The sequence below is a fragment of the Copadichromis virginalis genome, linkage group LG2, assembly GCF_057382275.1.
Source record: "Copadichromis virginalis isolate Kocher_CV1m ecotype Utaka linkage group LG2, C_Virginalis_male_GT1.1, whole genome shotgun sequence".
Taxonomy (NCBI): Eukaryota; Metazoa; Chordata; class Actinopteri; order Cichliformes; family Cichlidae; genus Copadichromis; species Copadichromis virginalis.
The window spans coordinates 24,298,098-24,318,522 of record NC_140619.1 but is presented as its reverse complement, the minus strand read 5'-3'; the positions used below and the strand labels follow the sequence as shown (position 1 = coordinate 24,318,522).

Here is a 20,425-nt window from a genome sequence, read left to right as displayed (position 1 = left end):
TCCTGCTAAAATACATGCTTAAAAATGTCATGATAGTAATCACACAGAAAGAAAGCAAAACGTGTGCTGTGTGCCCTTTTTATTTCCACAGGAATCCATTTATCTACAAAGATAGCTGACATCCTCATACAAGTGTTATACAGTGCTAACAGTTCAAGTGCCAAGACCAATTATGTGTTGTTTCCTTGACGAAAGGAGCAGCTTTGCAGTTTGCCATGCTTTCCCAACATACCCCCTTCCGTGCCAAAGTAATGTGTCTCTAAGTTGCGGGAGCCATTTAACCTGTCAAGGCAAGAGTTTCGTTGTCTGTTTGGAAGCAATCCAATAAATTAGGCAGAGACGAACCCTCAGCCAAGAAATCTGATACAGCTCTCTTTTGCTAAACGTACAAAATTGTCAGTCTAGTGTAGATGCTGAGGAACACTCCAAACAGAAATACCCTTTGAGATAATCCTTTTTAAATTAGCGATACCCGTAAACTGACATGTTTGTTTCCCCCCTTATATGCTCACTCTACACAGCCTCCAGCCTTCTCCTTTTCAAGTCTCACTTCACATGAGTGGCTCTCTTTTTTTTTCGCCCTAAGGTGCAAAAAAGCCAAGTGAACACGCACAAGACGTTGACCTTTAAATCAACAGCATAAATGTTGACTCTGTCTTGTTATCATTACCACAAGACAACAGAAAAACCACGAACGTCTCGCTATTCACAGTGATGTGCGGGTTCCATCACCGAAGTGTAGACACTAAAATCACCGCTAGGTGTTTGCAAATACGAGTGAAGGAAAACTGGAAATCAAGCCAGTAAAAGCTTCGTAGTTGAAGGCATGTTTTCTATCAGGATACAGCTGCATTTTTTTATTAGTACAGCACGCAGGACACGGTGCAGCTCGCAGATGTGTAAATCAAGACTACAAGCACTTAGTGTGTTGACAGTGTGTTGGGAGACACTTGTGCTTCAGAATCCCACTTTAATGGTTTTCCATATGAGGCCGTATATCTGCGGCGTTAAAGTCCTTGTCGAGGGCATGCGTGTGAGGTTTTCCGTGGGTTTTCATTACACAGCTTTAGTTGTAAAAGGCCTTCGTGCCAGAGGCTTCCCTGATTGAGAAGGCGGCTTCTTTTACGGTCCGAAGCGCTCTGAACTTTACGAGAGCGACAGAGGCCCTTCCGTCCTATGGCTCCCGGCTGAAATATCATGTTTGTTTATCTCTGGAGAGAATTTATTCTGCTGATTCATTGGCTGGCACTCCTGCAACGGCTGAAGGAATTCGATTTTCTCTTTATTTATTCGCTTCATTTTTCCTCCTGTGGAAGAGCAGTCTCTTGTGTGATACCACGGGAAAACTTCCTTCCTCCTTGCTCCGGTCCCCTGAGAAATGAGATTAGAGAGAGGAAGGGAAACGGGAGATAGAGGACAAGGGACATAATAGAGTTGTTATTCATTGTAATCTTGCTTCTCCTGTAGTTGCTTTTGAATTCACCTTCAAAATAGCCTATTATATTAAATAAATACGTCAATATAGCAATTCATCAGTGATCAAATTTGAATAAAAGAGCAGTTAAAAGGAACATTCTTAGACTTTTTCGGAATATAACTGAATATATATTGTGCTCCACAAAAGGATACAAAAATAGCCATCTTTTTCTTGGCAGGGGTTGGAACACATAATTCAGATGCATTGACCAATATATTACAATTACATAGATGCTAACAAGCAAACCCCGACTACCATGAACATCTATTCCAACCTATTATGGAGGTTTATAATTTGAGACGGATATGACTTGATGTGGTTTAAAATTCATTCAAAATGACATTGAGAAATGATAAACAATGGGGTGTGCATATATGTGAGCTGGCGAAACAGAAAAAAATGTAAAAAATAAAACTGTTCCTCCGACAGGTGCAGGTCAGCCGCTTTGAATGGCTTCAGAGAGAAGTTAGTCTAACTGTGAAGTGGCTTACAGACCTGTGAAATAAAATAAGTCAAGGATAGTAAAGCAGGAGGCTTGCTGTGAGTTACAAATCCAACACATTTCAAACTCAGGCCTCTCTAAATCCCTCTGTCTGGACTCTGTTGACGACAGGATACCAAAGCATCCGGAATGTACAATCGATATCCCCCCGCCAATTTGTCTGAAATGGTTTGGTTCAGCAGAAGGACAAGCCCAAAGTGCTGGTGTCAGGGCTGCAGGGGAGAGCGCGACACACCTTTGTCATTTTCTCACTCTTCCTGCAGTTTTTCACGCATCCGATGTGCAATCAGCTTGACGTGTGACCACTTGGCATCATGTGTCGCATGGACAGCCCTTAAACCGCGGAGAACAGACCCCTTGCACGACACGCTCCCGGGAAGCAAGAGAGGATAGACTTTACATGCAGGTCACATGGTCCCGGCATGTCTCCTGCCTGGTTCAGTTCCACCTGGAGTCACAAAGCGCTGCATTATCGAGGAGGAGCCAAAGTAACACTTTATTTTTGTGCCAGAAAGAATAAGGTTTCTTTTTTTTTCTTCCTCCACCCACACCCATAACGTGATGCTGTTTTGTAGCACAGCTGAAATATGGCATCGCAAATCAGCTAAATAATAAACGACATGCTTGTTCCGTATATAGCTGTCAGTTAAATATGTAATTTATGACATAGCAGGTTTTTTTCTTGCCTGGAAATTACAAAACTCTGAAAGACTCTCTAAAGCATTTTTTTTCTGCAAAAAGAAGACTGGTGATAAAGAGATTAAGGCAGGTTAGGGAAGAATGTCAGGAGTGACTTATGACAGGAGGATGCCAGCAAAAGTGAAGGGGAAGGTTTACAAGATGGTAATATTTAGCTTTGTGATATAGGCTGAGGTGCCACTGTCCTTTTGTCTGTGGCACGGGGAGTGACAGCGAGGGTTAGCAATGAGTATATCACAGGGACGACGATATTTTGGTTACTTTGGGGACAAAGTAAGAAGGTGAGGGAGTGAGGGAGATGCAGGGGAAGCATCTGATCCACTGCACAGCCCCCCCCCCCCCACACACACACACACAAAAAGATCCACACTGCCTACTTTTGATGAAATATTTATGGCGTTAAATAATGATACAAGGTGATAGACATCAATGAGGGTTTTTGTTTTTCTCTGGAGGGAGCTCAGAATCTCCTTCCCTGAATGAAGCGAATGTCATGCTCTGTTTATTATGACAGAACAAACTGTTCACGACAGAGATGAGAGGAGCTGATTCTCCGCAGTTGCCGCAGGTCTCTACGCAACTATTGATAATACTATATTCCTATTAATTTATCCCCATGTACTTCTTTGCCGGCGGTGCATCACCACCTCTGGTCAAGAATTACCGAAGCTCCATATGCTGTGTCATGTGGAAACACTTTAGCATCAGAATTTGTGCCGTCTTCCTGCTGGCTCCAGCAGGAATGCGACAGATTAATCAGCGTGTCCTCTGCAATTATTGGAGCAGTAGGGGTGACTGAAAATTTTGGCTCTCGGTCCAGAGCTTTCACAAAGTTGATGTGCTCCTCTGAATATATATTTTTTATTTAAAAAAAAAAAGTAATTACAGCTCTTAAATGGGTTTTTTGCATCTACACTTCGTTAAGTAATATCTTGAATTTAAAACTGGTGACGATATAATCGCAATACATGACGAAAAGTTTTGTTTGTGAATCGTTCAGGTGTCTGAGTTTCTGGCTAGTCCTTTGCTAGGATGGATTTAGCAAAATGAAACAAATCTTCATGCATCTGTGCTCTCTCTTCTTTTTTGATCTTCATTTCATTGTAAATCCAGTGGCAGGAGATTCTGGTTATTTAATGTTCTATGAGCCAAGTACCTGTAGTTGGACTGTAATTGTACCCCAGGGACAATTCCACTGTTTCAGCTAGGTAAACGCTTTGTGGCTGTAAGCCTATTGTGAATTATATCAAAGCAAATTAGATTAAAGCAATTGGATTTTCATGGTAAATTACTCTTTACCCCTCAAATGACCCACTGAATGAGAGAACAGAGCCACAGGCTCAACTAAGTAACTGTAAACTACTATGTGACGCTGTTAGCTTTTATCAGCGGACATGAGAAGGAGAGACGGGACTATTTATTTTAAAGATGTGTTCGCTTCAGTGGGCTCATTTATAAACAGATTTTAAAAAAGAGACCGTTTATGGTTCATGTAGAGGTGTTCTTGCAAAGTCGTCACGGTTTCTCGTGACAAATTTAACAAGACGGATAGTTTATTTTGATGAAAAATAAAGAAAGGAAGGGGGAACTTATTTGTTTTAGGATGAAAAAGTGGTTATAGATGCACCACTTGATCAACAAGCAACATGAGAAAGTAATACGCCATGAAAGTGACTTTTCATTTGCTGGCAGCACACATAACCACATTACACGCTAAACACAAGAAAAGCAGAAGGACAAAATTAAGGGTTGTTTTCTCTGATGGCTGCCGATCTAATTTGCATGACTTTGCATAATATAGTCCATAAAGGCAACGATAGTTATAACGTGACAGGCAAATCATATTTTCCTTGATAGGGAGTCAACGGTAATTTTAACTTTTGATGCAGGGTATAAATAAAGTCTTCCCCGGTTTGGGACGGAGCACTTGTACGACAAAGGAAAAACAGAGAAAAAGACAGCCTGACACCTTGGTTGAGTTGTGATCATATCTTTAGCACCTCTCTCTCAAGGTCTACTGATTGAATAACTGAAGTTAATAATGTCTGTTGCCATCAAGTCAGCCAGAGCAGTCTTTAACATGTCATTAACAAAATTAGAAACTGAGAAAAGTGAAAAGTGGATGGGTGATGAGATTCTTTCATTCTGTATAATAGCTGTGGCCCTGTTAGCATTTCATATGCAGTGACATTTTTGTTAAAATTAACACCTTCTCGCTGTTCACTGTATCCTATCTGCATGTAAAAAGGGCTCTTACTTGTTCTACAATATTTGTACAATGTAAGCCAAGTTCGCTGTTTTCTGAAAAGCTGATGCTCGTTTCACTTGTTTAATTTCTTCCTCTTTATCGGTACGAGTCTATCTAAAACAGACAACACGGATGTGTGCATGAGATCAAGACCATTTGGTGTCTTGGTGAAAAACAGAAGACTAATTACCTCCTGAAATAATTTAATGTCAGCCCTGGTGTGGGCTCTCCTCAGCAGGACAGCTGAACAGGCCCAGCCCTCTGCTGGGAGATTCATCTCTGTCAGCTTAGATAAACCTGCTGGCCATCACAGAATTGGCACACACACCCTATTCCTGGACAGGCATGATGAAGCTGTCCTAGCTTGCCTCCACTTGAAAAAGACAGGAGCCGTAAATGAACACGAGGTTTCATTACAACTCCCCTTTGAAACACTTTGGAGGTGCATCTGTGTGTGTGGTTTTGTTTTTAATTTTTCCTTTTTGAAAATCACCTTCGTGCTTTTCAGGCATAACCGTCTGCCATCGCTCTCTGCATTGGTCCTCGGAGATGTCAGCTCCGGGTAAGTATGGATTTCCATGCTATGGTGCAATCTTTTTCAGTTCCCAGGTAGGTAACCAGTGGTACTTGAGTGCAGTCCTAGGAACATCTAAGATATTGTGTAGAAAACTCTTTGGGAATTAAAAAAAAAAGTTTATATCTGTAAAGAATTCAGATGCAAAAGCCTCTAAACGCCATCTCAACGAAAAAGGAGACAACAATATCAAGCAAAAGCTCTTGGTGCATAGGATACCATAATCAAATGCTTTTGATTTAAACCCTGTGAAACCCTACACTGAGCCTTTTCCAAAATGAGAGCTGTAGGCAGAAAACTGCCACTTTTCTCTATCAACAAAGGCATTCACCAATGCGATGTGAATCGGGTCATGTCTGTTATACACATCTTAGAACACAAACATGCACAAGGACATCAGTTATTCATCGCTAGCATCATCTGACCTGCTCAGTGTTTCTCTTTGATCACTACCTTTTAGTCTAAAGCACATGTATTAAGTGGCTACGCTGCATTATTTAAGACTAATAACTAAAAGGCACTGGGTTGCTGATTCATCCCTCTCACTTCAAGGACAAGCTTTTATGAGGTTTGAGACTATTTGATCTGAAGAAAGAAACAAAGTCAATTTTTTGTTGCACTTTTGTAATGAGATTTATATGCAAGGTTTAGTTATGATGACAGTTTGACGAAATCTCTGAATAAAGCACAGTCAGTTTTTGCTTGCATATAAATCAGGCGCATAAAACATTTACAGGAACAGAAGCTAGCTGTTGGCAACGCAATTTTTTTGTTTTCTGGTCTAAGTGAAAATGCAAAAGAACAAACCTCGATGGTGCCTCGTTGACTGTTTGGGCAATAAGTAAAAGTAGAAACAAAAAAACAAGGTAAAGACTTTGGATTCTGTGGTTGATGGCGCAAGAAATTCAGTCATGCAGATGTAGCAGCATTTTAAAAAAAACATTGCTATCCATTCATTTGAGAGAATAGCATCTTGCTTTTTCTTTAAAATCTCTCTCTTCCACTTAGTCTCTGGGTTTTTCACCCTTTTGTGCATTTCTTAAAGGTCAGACGAACTACCTTGTCTCTGTACTCGCGCACTCTTTTGTCAAATGTAGGGACTTAGAAAACACAGAGCTTTGACAATGCGACCACTGTGTTGCTTTTTTTTCCTTTAAAGCTGTTCTTTCCTGCTGTCCTTGGAGCTCCAGTTTCTATCAAAAGTTTACTTTCTCGGACCACATTACATGACATCTTAGTTTCGCATCTGCACTTTATGAATTTCTTCTTACTGAGCTCTGACATAGCAGTTTTCAAGGATACACAAGCCTATTATATCAATATATTCCAGTAAACAAAGGTAATCATGTCTTTTTTTCTTTTTTTTATTTCAGATCTGAATATTTCACAATTGCCTTTGGCTCAGCAGTTAGATCTCACAACATTATTTCCCCGGTGCATGATTAAAAGTCTTTCATGGGATACTTGGAAGCTGGGCAGAGACAATAACCTGGATTGCATTTCATGACACAAATGAATTTACCCTTTCTTTTCCAGCAGAGGAAGAATGACTCTCGCTCCGTGGCACGCTAGCACGTAGAGATATACAGGAAACGTGCCTCAAGACTCCATGCCATGAAATTGAATTCTTATACTGCATGAATGAATGAAACAGATTCAAGCAGATGTCATTCAAATGCGAGAGGCTGGAATTTGAAATAACGCCCGCTGTCAAACACCGACCTATTCATCTACCCCACACCTCTTCATCTATTTATCCTCTTTCTCTTCTCTCCACAATTCTGTCTCTCAGTCTTTTTTCTTCTTCTTTTTACCAAAGAGTCCTTATTCCACAAATTAATCCCTTCATGAACAGCACACAGACGGCAAAAAGAGAGGAATTGAGAGGGTGAAGGATGATAGAATCCTAAGGCTTTAAGGCGAACAGTACTACAGTATCTAGGTGGTGTAGAATGAGCTCCATTATTGCTCTTGGGGCTCAAATTGAAAACATTACTGCTCCTATTCACAGTCCTCAGACACAGAGGATGGTCTTTATTTCCAATCTCAGTCTCCTTTCTGGTTGAGAGAGCACCCACCCTGTGTGTGTGTGTGTGTGTGTGTGTGTGTGTGTGTGTGTGTGTGTGTGTGTGTGTGTGTGTGTGTGTGTGTGTGTGTGTGTGTGTGTGTGTGAGATAGAGAGAGCGAGAAAGATTGTGTGTTTTTGACTTCATGACTGCATCTCAGTAAAGTCATCGCTGCCAATGCTGGTCATATAAGTGACCTCTCCTCAGCCTTTCTCATTACCCTCCACCACCCACAGATGGAGATCTCAGTGCATTTTGAATACCCGCTTTAACGTCACCAAAGCTGTGACATTAGACGCGGGCTCTGCGGCGTTGACCTTGGGGAGCTAGGACAGCATCAGTATGCATTGTGTTTCCCTCAGAAGGACATGGTGCTATATAATAGCTGGTTGTAAATGAGTGAAATCACATATTACTTTAAAAGACTTCAATAAATGAATGATTGTGTGTGGAGGTCTCATGTCTTTGGCTTTCAAGTTGCTTTCCACCTTTTACTCTTTAAATAAAAGCGCTTCCAATCTCTGAAACATGGTGTTTCAAAAACATGAACTTTGCATTTTCAATTTAAACAGAAAACTGAAAATCTGTCTAATCAGAGAAAAGACTAATAAATCTTGAGGAAAATCATGCATGCTCTCTCTCTCCATCTCTCTCTGAGGTGCAACACTTGCCAACCTGTCATTTTGCTCATTTCTGAAAGGCTGTTTAGCTAAAAACACTTCACTGGAAGTAGAAAGGTCACATCTCTCTCATCCTTCCTCCACCCTTGTTTCAACCCCCTCCCACCCCGCTTTTATACAGGGGAGGCTGCCAGATTGCTTTAGCCTTTTTAGCAGAGCTAGCTGACAGACAGACAAGGCGCTGACAAGGTCACTGTGAGGAAAAGCAGTCATGATGGAAATGCCAGCTTTAAGCAAATACACCACCGTGAAACCAGAATTTACAGCACAAACTTTTCAGAATGATCATCAATAACTGTGATTTAATCAAAAACTAAATGCATCCAAAGTATATTTAGTTATATGCAGCTCAAACTGTCTGTTTGTTATCTGTTTAGGAGTCCTGTTGGTGTCGCCTCACAGTACTAGTACACCATTGATGATTACACAGTAAAAGGTGCTCTGTCTCTCACAGTCAGCAGTGGTCTGTTGTAGTGCAGGATACTGAATCATTTACTGTAATGTAATGCAAAAGTGTTGCAGGGTAATGTGATTCCTTTTGTTGGGTAATCCAAAAGTTATTGCTAGATAACAGAAAAAGTAATCCTAAAAGTATTTGCTCTTGATGTTTAGGTGTCTCAGTGGTTCCAAAATATCACTATTAGGCTTTAGAGATATTATAAATCAACAAATGTTATCAACCACAGTTAGGTTGTTCCCAATGAATGCACAAAGTCCCTATTAATAAGCTTAGTTGAAATGGGGTGAATGCCATTCCTTGAGCCACTTTTCATTTATTCGTATTTTATTTTGAAGAGGCCAGACGTCTTTGTATATTTAAGTGGTCTGGAGCAATAGTTCTTCAGGCCTTCTGAAGGTCTTTCAAAGCCTCTGTGTGGACATTAGCTGTTTTTCCACTAATTTTCAGTCCAGTCCTTTCACTTTTTCAAAGGAATTTTTGTTTGTTAGTTTATTAAGCCTCTTAACACTGACTTATGAATATTCAAGCATAAAAAAACACCTCAAGGGATGAATCAGTTTTGTGTCTATACATAACAGACAATTTAGCAAAGCATCAATTTTAAATGGTATCTTTAGGCACTTTGTTACTAACAGCTTGTTACAAAAACACATAGTTTGTTCCCATGTCTTTGGTTCAATCTATGAAAAATGCCAACGATAACACAGTTTGACAGGCATAAAATAGCATTTTGCATCAACAAGGTGATTCCTAAAGAGCTATTAGCTATTTTAGAAAACTTGGTATAACTCGTCATGGTGTGCAGTGAGGAAACTGGACAAGTGGAGGACAAAGAAATAAGTGGATGGACAACTATTTACAGTGGTTGAACAGTTATCTGAATGTCATGTCCTTAAAAAATAGCAAAAGAAATTCAGCAAAGACCTGACACAGGAGCTGAGAGATGCAGCTGGCCTTTCAATTGATCCATCCTGTTCACTGAACACTTGCAGATATGGCAATAAGCCATTCTGAAGGAAAGGGAGACAAAGCTGAGGTCAAATTACACAAGAACTCGACTGAAAATTAGTGGCAATACGTCTTCTGGAGTAATGAATCCAATTTGGAAGTTTGTGGTTCAATCAATATGCAATATGATTTGTTCCATCATGAAAAACCATGGTGGAAAACATTCCCAATCCCACTCAGCCAATACATTAAAATCATACCTGGATAGAAAAACACACAGTGAAACACCAGCGGTCATGGTTCGGCCTCCCGATACAAAAGAAATGTAAGAGCATTTTGAGAGATAACAGAAGTAAAGGCAGCCAACATCTAAACAAGAGCTTTGATTGTCCTTCAAGAAGCCTGGGGAACTTTTCCTGAAGACTACTTCAAAAAATGACAAGAAAGTTTCAGGCTGTTCTGAAGAATAAAGGTGGTCATACCAAAAAACTGACTTTAAAGCACTTTTGGATTGTTTACAGTATTATTTACTGTATATCTATGTATGTTTGCAGATGTTTCAGTCAATTGCTAGTTCCCATTTCCCCATGAAGGAATTAGGAGTGGCTCGAGACTTTTACACAGTACTGTATCTTTGTGAATGGGGGTCACATTTTCCCTTCTCATCACATCGATTTATATACATATATGTATGTATTTGTTACTACAAATACTCTTGACAGTTATAGAATGATCGCGTCTGATTTTAAGCAAGCATGCATTGAATTTTAAACTTTGTCATTTAGAGATACTTCTTGATATTTAGAACCTTGGAAAAGTTTGGTGGAGCCGCTATAGTTCACAGTTCAGAAAACAGACTACTAAATGGCACCGCCATTAACTTTTAAAACTTGGATAACCCAAATATTTTTCTGTGACAGTTTCACTGCATTTGTCACTCTTCAGTCACAGATTTCTTGTCATAATTTAGAAATTCTTCATGCTTGTCTGGCAGTCAGTAGCCGAAAGAGGCACGTCCTTATTGGGCCCTAAAGCAAAAACACAGTTTGCGAAGGCTAAGCCCCGCCGAGTGACAGCTTAGATAGAAGTGCGCGCTCTAGAAGACAGACTAATTGGGCTGAAAGGAAGATTTGCATTAAGAAATGGCAAAGGTGTTGTGCAGCCTAATCACATTTAATCAGAGAAAGGGGAAAAAAGAGAGAAGAAGAGCATCTAAAACAAGATTAAATTATGCCATTAAGAGTCTCTTTCACATCAGCAAAACGACCTCCATGCCATTTTTCCTTTTTTATTACACTGCTGAATTGAGACTGATTGTAAAAGTGTAGTTTGCTGTTCTTGAAAATAACCTTCAGTGCAATTGTACTCTGATCCACAACTGTGTTTTATACTCTGCACAAACAAAATAAAGTGAATTACAGTAAATCAGTCAGTGCCTGAGACAAGTTAGTGAAGGAGGGCTGTGTGGGGTGTATCACTTATGTGTTTTACAAAGTTACACTTCTCCTTGGAAGGGGGAATGTTTCCCACAATGAAAAATGATGTTAACACCTATCTGTGGGCAATAGCTAATAACCTTTGGAATGCTCTTAAGAGAGAGATTCTATTTTATTGCCCTGCTTTTTGGCATCTCTGATGTTTCGGGGGTTTAAGGCAACATCATTCACTGCACAGCAGAGGTGTTAAAGGACTGAACAGATGTGCTGGCATTGTAAAAGAGGGCGAAAGCTGACAAAAAGATAGATGGCGAGATAAGAAGGGTGAAAGAGAATGATACAGTAAAGACAGAGAAAGACTCGAAAAAGACAGAGAGATGAAGCGGCACAATGCCAGTCTATTGCCTTACCTTGTTATCTTCATCCCACTCTGTTCCAGATTTATCCACACTTCAGACAGGCATCAAATCCATCACAGCTTCCTGTGTTTTGTCCTCTGGCCAATACACACCACTGACAAACATCAAACAACATTAGTTGTTAAATACTTTGTAGTAACTTGTACTTGATTCATAATGTCATTAGGGGCTCCAAACAGGAAATCAATTCATGTAATCAACAGCTATCCTAGTGTGCTATCTCATCTTTCTCTGTGCTAAATGAGACTGAATTATTGTACTCACACACGCTGGCAGAAATGTTTGGATTGATTTTTGAGGAAACCTTATGTATGATGCAACATACTGTTATCGATCAAAATCGCTGTTTTAGACATGTAAGGCAGACAAAACCATTAAAATGAAATGTGTTATTCATACAGGCTGCATTACAATAGTGGGTTTGCACACTGGTTTTATTAAGCATACTCTGCCGTTGTTATTTTTCAGTTGAACGATCCCCTTTCCCATAAACAAACTGAACTTGCTATACGCTGTCAGAGCCTCCACAGCCATTGTGGTGTGGCAATGCAAATAAACTGCGAATCTGTGACGTTCGTGAGTTCACATGCATTATTTGTAAGAAGGAGATGGAGCGTGGTGTTCATATATAGCCATGTCAGAGTGCATTAGAGAAAGTTTCACTCTCCCGCTGATGAAACATTCGTTTAGCCATGGAGTCGAGCCTGTTTTACTGTGAGGCAAATGCAGTGCTGCACAGGTTGAAAGATACAGTTGTGATGATCACGGGTGGAGCGCAGTGTTATGTAAGCTTTGCTGGGAGTCAGGATGTCTGTACCCAATGAAAAGAGCCTTAGGGGATCCGCTGCTTTTTTCCCCCTTTCAGTATAACAGGAAGGTAAATTATTTAAACAAATTTTCCCCTATACATTGCCTGCCACATAAAATGGCCCAATATCCAGTTTCAGGTATGAAGAAGTGTCATTTGACTCTATTTGAACAGTTAAGGTCAGGCAAGTGGACAGAAAGACGAAAGGTGGCGCTCAAGCATCCGTCCTTTGGGCCTCTTACTTAACAAGTGCTCTTTTTTCAGTTTCTGTTTTATAATTTTAGATTTTAATTTGAAATTTTGCTCATGGCATCAATTCCCAATTAAAACCATGCAATGCTAAGCAATTGTGTTTTTTAGAATTCTGCTGAACCACACATGCTCGGCCCCCTTCTGCAACTCTCTTTGTCACAGTCAGCTATACTCATTCGAATTCCCTGAGGAGCACTATCTTGTCTCTTCCCTGCTGTTACTGGTGACACACAGGTAGCAATAGCATTTGCCCTAGACTCATCTGGTTGTCACTGGTATGAAATTAAAAAACTTAGAAATGCTGCAAACCAAATGTAAGCAATAACCAACCAACATTAGCTTATAAAAAGCAAGCCAGTCTAATTTAAAATGCAAAAGTCAACTCCGTTAGGCACTTTGTCTGAAAACAGAAAGAATTAGGTGATCATTAGTCTGAGCAAATATTTGGATATTGGAATAGTTTGCCATTGACTGTCTAAAGTCCTGCATGGCAACTTGTCCAGAATTTCCAGAAATCTAACAGATTGTTCTTTATTTCCATTGCTTACAGGCGATTATTAGATTATTATGAACTCACAAGCACACACTGTGATGAGAAGACAGTGCACGCATGCAGTCGTGGTGTGTGGGCAAGTGTGGAAAGTGTCCGACGATGTGGGCGCTCCACGAGACACAAGTAGCAGCATGTCGCCCGTGTGTGAGTCTGACCTGCTGCGGAGAGAAAAACAACAGACAGAGATGATGGAGTCAGTTTGTGCATGATGTCCCAATTAGTTTGGATAATTTGCACACCGCCACCTGACTGAAATATTACCACGCAGTCAGAGAGTGCAAAAATGCAAATGCAAACTTAATTGCACATTTAAAGACAGCTTGTCAGCATCAGTCAGTTATTTATATCATTTTTTTCCACCTTAAATATTGTAAGTTATTTTAATTTTCAATTAACCCTCATTTATCCTGTACAGTACTGAGTATTGTTTATGTCATATGTTTACAAAGGACAGGTTAAGAAAACAGAAAGGGCTGGCAGCACAGGGCAGGAGCTCAATGTCCCAGCGTTTGTGTGTGCAACTCCTCTGCAACTGTCATTATTTCAGAGAATGGATCCATGTTTGTCTTTGTGGGCTGCTGTTGCTGTTTAGGTTTATGTAAATTCTTATTGTCATTTGCTTACACTCTTCACCTGTTAACATCTACACATTATAGTTTGATTGGCATGCACTGCTCTTCATTTGGAAGTAAATGCTGAAAATACAGCCAAGTCCTTAAAACTTCTATGAGCGAGAATTACGATTTTTTTTCAATCACCATAGGAAATAAATAATTACATCAAGCTGGTCACATTATGTACTTGAATCAAAGCTCTAGTACTAGTTTCAATACCAGAGGTCAGCATACACTCAACTGCCACACATTTCCAGGTGATCATGGGAATGTACTTAAATGCTCTGTGCACTATTTTGTTCCCTTGCCCGCTCACACTACCAGTCTGAAAGCTATTATATGCTTAGCCTTACCGCCACTGCTGTTACGGTTAATGCCCAAATACATTTTTGCATATACACTATATTTCCAAACGTATTCACTCATCTGCCTTACACATATATGAATTTAAGTGGCATCCTGTTCGTTTTTTTCCTTTTTTTTTTTTTTTTTAATGAAAGGTTATGTCGGCCCATCCTTTGCAGCTATAACAGCTTCAACTACAGGGAGTGCAGAATTATTAGGCAAGTTGTATTTTTGAGGAATAATTTTATTATTGAACAACAACCATGTTCTCAATGAACCCAAAAAAGTCATTAATATCAAAGCTGAATGTTTTTGGAAGTAGTTTTTAGTTTGTTTTTAGTTTTAGCTATTTTAGGGGGATATCTGTGTGTGCAGGTGACTATTACTGTGCATAATTATTAGGCAACTTAACAAAAAACAAATATATACCCATTTCAATTATTTATTTTTACCAGTGAAACCAATATAACATCTCCACATTCACAAATATACATTTCTGACATTCAAAAACAAAACAAAAACAAATCAGCGACCAATATAGCCACCTTTCTTTGCAAGGACACTCAAAAGCCTGCCATCCATGGATTCTGTCAGTGTTTTGATCTGTTCACCATCAACATTGCGTGCAGCAGCAACCACAGCCTCCCAGACACTGTTCAGAGAGGTGTACTGTTTTCCTTCCTTGTAAATCTCACATTTGATGATGGACCACAGGTTCTCAAGCTCATCTTTGATGATACCAGCCCAAACCAGTACTCCACCTCCACCTTGCTGGCGTCTGAGTCGGATTGGAGCTCTCTGCCCTTTACCAATCCAGCCACGGGCCCATCCATCTGGCCCATCAAGACTCACTCTCATTTCATCAGTCCATAAAACCTTAGAAAAACCAGTCTTGAGATATTTCTTGGCCCAGTCTTGACGTTTCAGCTTGTGTGTCTTGTTCAGTGGTGGTCGTCTTTCAGCCTTTCTTACCTTGGCCACGTCTCTGAGTATTGCACACCTTGTGCATTTGGGCACTCCAGTGATGTTGCAGCTCTGAAATATGGCCAAACTGGTGGCAAGTGGCATCTTGGCAGCTGCACGCTTGACTTTTCTCAGTTCATGGGCAGTTATTTTGCGCCTTGGTTTTTCCACACGCTTCTTGCGACCCTGTTGACTATTTTGAATGAAACGCTTGATTGTTCGATGATCACGCTTCAGAAGCTTTGCAATTTTGAGACTGCTGCATCCCTCTGCAAGATATCTCACTATTTTTGACTTTTCTGAGCCTGTCAAGTCCTTCTTTTGACCCATTTTGCCAAAGGAAAGGACGTTGCCTAATAATTATGCACACCTGATATAGGATGTTGATGTCATTAGACCACACCCCTTCTCATTACAGAGATGCACATCACCTAATATGCTTAATTGGTAGCAGGCTTTCGAGCCTATACAGCTTGGAGTAAGACAACATGCATGAAGAGGATGATGTGGACAAAATACTCATTTGCCTAATAATTCTGCACTCCCTGTATTCTAGGAAGGCTTTCTACAAGGTTTAGGAGTGTTTATGGGAATTTTTGACCATTCTTCCAGAAGCACATTTGTGGGGTCAGACACTGATGCTGGACGGGAACGCGTGACTAGAAGTCTCCACTCTATTTCATCCCATAGGTATTCCACTGAGTTGATGACAGGTGTCTGGCCAGTCAAGTTCTTCCACACCAAACTCACTCATCTGTTGGAACAGGAAGTGGCCATCTCCACAAATTATCCCCTAATTTTAAAATTGTCCAAAAATGAATGCTCAAGAAATCCCCCTAAATCCACCCTTTTCACTTCTCAGTCAAACCCCTCTCCTGACAACCAATTAAGTCCAGCGGTGCTATGCTTTACATCACTACATCTTGAATTGTGCATCATCTTCCATCTTCCACCTCAGAGATCTGAGCTGAGCTTGACAAAAGGAAGTTTCCACATGAGGAATGTGGTGAGGCAAACATTTACAGCTGTCATCCCTTTCAGTCTTGCCATTTCCATTGCATTTTAGGATCTCATAAGATGATGTAACAGTTTTATAACAGCTATAGCAGAGTTTTTAATATAACCACGGACAATAGAGGTGATTTCTCTGTGATTTCTTGTATTTTGCTTAGCTGTACTAACTTTAAATGCCTGTATTTAAACGTGGAAAGGCAAAGATAGCTGTAAACTAACTAGTGACCTTATGTCTGAGAAGCACCAACTCTACCTACATGTAATGGTTTAACATCATTAGGGCATCTCAGTGAGTGATAAATCCCCCACCTAGGTGTCACTTTTATCTGTCGCCGAGCTCTTCAAGGTTATCTCAAACACACGACACAAAGTACTCCCACCCAGCAAAACTGAAGAAGCAGAAAAAGAACCTAAACCATCAGTCACCAATTCTATTTCCCAGCTCGGGGAGGTGGTACAGGCGGAGGGGAGGAACAGTGACTTACACACCTCCACTTAGCCCCAGCTGAGGGCCCCCCACCACCCCTGAGATAGAGTTACCACAGGGGGGCACTTGGAGGCTAAACGCCCTTCTTCAGCAGGCCCCTTAGGGCCCCATTGTACATTCGTCCCTCAGTGGGAGACCTTGCCACTGCAATCTCCAGCCAATCATCTTCCCCAGAGACAGTCTCATTTGTGTAGACCCTGAGTGAACTTTATGTGGATGTGTAGCAAAATTCACAAGCCAAGGACTTGTTCAATAGAGGCTGGTACATTTGATATCTGAAGAAAGGTTTGATATCCTACAGTGTGTCACGGCTTTGAACAGGAATGAAAGGCGAACTCCCTAATATTAAACTGCTGCGGGCTTGTTAGTTGGTTTAACATCATCAACTGTGCCATTTCACGTCAGTGATTCACTGCCTCTAACTTAGGACTATTCCCTGCTGTTTGTCATTACATGAGAGATTTATCAGTGACAACATGGGTTAATAGTGGCAAAGCATTGCCTTTCTTAAGGGAACACGACTTTGTGTAGGAATTTGGCATCAAACCATAGTTTTGCTTTTTGAAAAGGGATCTGACCCTGCAGGCTGTGCACCCTGTGGCCTCCAGCAAAAGGGCAAATCTGTGTGGCTTTTCTCGGAGATAGAGTCCTGAGGCAGGGGATGGATCAGGCCTATCCCCTGTCTCCCCTGTGCTTTCTAAATCTAGTGATAACACTGGTGTGAGCTGACATGTGGTGTTCATCCTCCCAAGTCCAAGACAGGACAGTAGCTCCACAAAGCGTAATAAGCCAATAAACCAGCTTTTCTTTTCTATTCAGCATCCTTATCATAATCTGATGGGTGGAAAAACTAAAATGAACCAGTGGCAATTGCTAAATTTACCAAATGTGATTTAAGTCCAGTGGACTGTAGCTGCTTTTCTTCTATATAGTTATGCAGTTCAAAGAATCCAACTTGATAGAGTTGAAGGATGGATGAAAAGTTCAACTATGTCACTTCTTTATTCCGTTGGTGCTTTTGCTTTGATATAAGCCTCAAACTTCTGCCGTAGCTCAATTGAACACTATATTCCAGTGGGGTTTAGCTGTTTCATCTCCCTTCTGTCTAGTTTTCCCAGACTGTAGGGTCTCTGTCTATCAAACACTATGTTGTACATATGTGGATGTGGACACAAAAGAATAATTCTGACAGTGTCACTGCAAGACTGCTCCCTTGTGGACTGAGACAACTAAGTATCTTACTATGGGTCGTGGCAGTTGCTGTCGTTCCCTGGAAATCCTTTTGTCTTTTTGTCTTTTCATCCCGCTGCAACAAAAAACCCATCATTTTTCGTAACACCGAACTAGTTCTTCATAAAAAAAACAGAAAGTCCCGCAGGCCTTGCGATGATTCTGATTTTTTTGGGCTTCCAGCAGCTATAAAAGAGATAACTTAGATGCGTTTATCTTGTTTTGCCTCATAACTGTCCTACTTTGATTTTTTTAGTGTTTTAAAAAAAAGAAGAAGGACAAAAAAGTATTTTTTTTTTTAAAAAACACGCAAAGATATTCACTGCTCAGAGCAAGGTTCCTGTGAGTTGACTTCCAGTGTTTTCCCAGACTGAGCCTAACACATAACTCACTACCTTCACCATTTTTCCCATTTATTTATTTGGTTGACAGTTGACTTATAGTCATTATAATAATAACTTTTTCAAGTGTCCTATATTAAATATTATTATCGTGTAAATATGTATTCTCTTTAACTAATTTTAAAACCTCAATATTGACTTAATAATGTTAGAGGATATGTGGGGTTTTCCCTAATGAGGCAGCCCTGACGGCACTAATATTTTTCAATACATTTCATTGAAAAATTTTTTATTTACCGTATTTCCCGGACTACAAAGCGCACCTGAATATTAGCCGCACAAGCTAAAATCAGGGGAAAATCCTGTTTTGTACATACATTAGCCGCACCTGACTAAAAGCCGCAGGTGTTTCAATGTTGACTTATCATATGTAAGAGAATATGCACAAAGGGAATTGTCAGGAAAGAGATGGCTGTTTGGAGACACACCCCTTTTATTAATATTTTGAAAAACAAGTTATGGGTACATATTTGCACATGTAGTACATAACAGTAACCTACAGCACACCAGAAAAATAGATTCGGACTACCTTTTAGGCTCAGGTGCAGTGACACGGCTTTAACAAGAAGAAAAGTCAGTCATTCACCATCTTTCTCTTCTTCCTGCGCTCTAAAACCACCAAAGTCCTCTTCTCCAATGTCGGAAACGAACAGGCTCAGGATGGCTTCGTCATCCACTCTCCGCTTCTCTCCTTCATTGTCACTTTCAAAACCAAAGAAATCCTCGTTGTCAGTGTCAGAGTCGAACACCCTCAGAAGGGCCGTGGCAGTGTCCTCCTCTCCATCATGCAGCAGTCCAGCCCTTCAAAATCCGTTGGTGATCGTGGATGTTTTCGCACTTTTCCACGCTGTCAGAATCCACCGGTGGAGTTGGGCATAACTTGCTTTTCGCAAGTTTATCGCCGCTCGTCATCCACGCCTCCCGCTGAATGCGTAGCGCTACTTTGAAGTTTGTTTTTCGCGCTACTTCGTACGGCACTACGTTGCCTGGCGGACGGACATGTGACTAACATACCACTCTTGAACCCCGATCCTTCCGCCAGGCAACGTAGTGCCGTACAACAGCGGAACAAACAAAACAAATCGTCTTACGATATGACAAAAATCATGGAAAATCCATAGAAAAGCCGCACCTGACTAAAAGCCGCAGGGTTCAAAGCTTGTGCAAAAAGTAGCGGCTTATAGCCCGACAATTACGGTATATACCATCAAATCACAACAACAGTTGCCCCTAGGGTTGCCAACTCCCTGAAAAATAAATAAGGGACACCTCGTGGCCAGGGCCGGGCGACCCAGTTGTCTTCACCCTTCCCAGTGTGGTGAATTTTCTAGCTCTTTTTTTGTGTGTGAAATTATTTTTTTTAACCCTTTGACTTGAATTTGATTTAAGTAGATGTGTATTCTTTGTGATATGAACACATGTGAAACAAATGATCATTTAGCCATTTATTTTTAGCTCAAAATGACAACATTAACACAGTAAAACAGGTCTCTTTCTTAAACAGAAGCCTGTCATGCTTAACTTTTGAGAATATAAGTAAATCTTTCTTTAAAAGAACTCTGTCCTGCTTAACTTAAAATAATAGAAAACAATAGAAAGAAAAATATTCTTGTAACAGTGCACATTTAGTGCATTTAGTACAATTGGCTTCAGCTGAGGTATTATTTCAGCTTTTCTAATGCTAATCAGCTGCTCCCGTTTGTAAACCCGCTTGTTCCCATGATTACGCATCTTAACTCATCATCATTATTCATCTATGTATTACTTTTATGTATTAGTCATCTATTTGTTGTAATCATCTATCCTTGCAGTCGTTTATTACACAAAATAAATTATATTATCACACTTCTGGCCACATAGCGCTGATATTCACTGCACATGCCCATATTAACTTTTTCCAGCCAGGTGTTTTCCTTTTCCCATTCTTCCCTTTCTCTGAGGGGAACAAACATTGCTGCTCTAACGCTGGGCTCACACTGTGCGGTTTTAGGCCCATTTTGAGCCGATTTTTGAGTGATCGGACCGATTTTGGCCTTCATCGTGCGTCGTGTAGTATACGTGGGGTAACGAGAAGTGATTAACACCTCACGACCAGCTCCCGATCATCAATCGCTCGTGAGCCGCTCACACTGCTCGCGCGCAAACACGTAAACGCCGTGAAAAAGACGGAGCAGCACGGCTGTGCAGCGTGTGATCTGGACACAAGCGATGGAGGCACAACTTGTAGAACTTTGAAAAGCTCATCCGAG

At 40.7% G+C, this 20,425-nt stretch overlaps 1 long non-coding RNA gene across 1 annotated transcript; it reads right to left on the bottom strand.

Moving 5' to 3' along the window:
• Nucleotides 1–78: 78 nt before the first annotated feature.
• On the bottom strand, nt 79–13,271 carry LOC146717341 (uncharacterized). The gene is made up of 3 exons (XR_014921897.1): nt 13,147–13,271; nt 11,501–11,603; nt 79–1,371 (listed from the first exon to the last, which is right to left on the bottom strand). It is a non-coding gene; the product is annotated as an uncharacterized LOC146717341 (long non-coding RNA).
• Between the last annotated feature and the right edge of the window lie 7,154 nt (nt 13,272–20,425).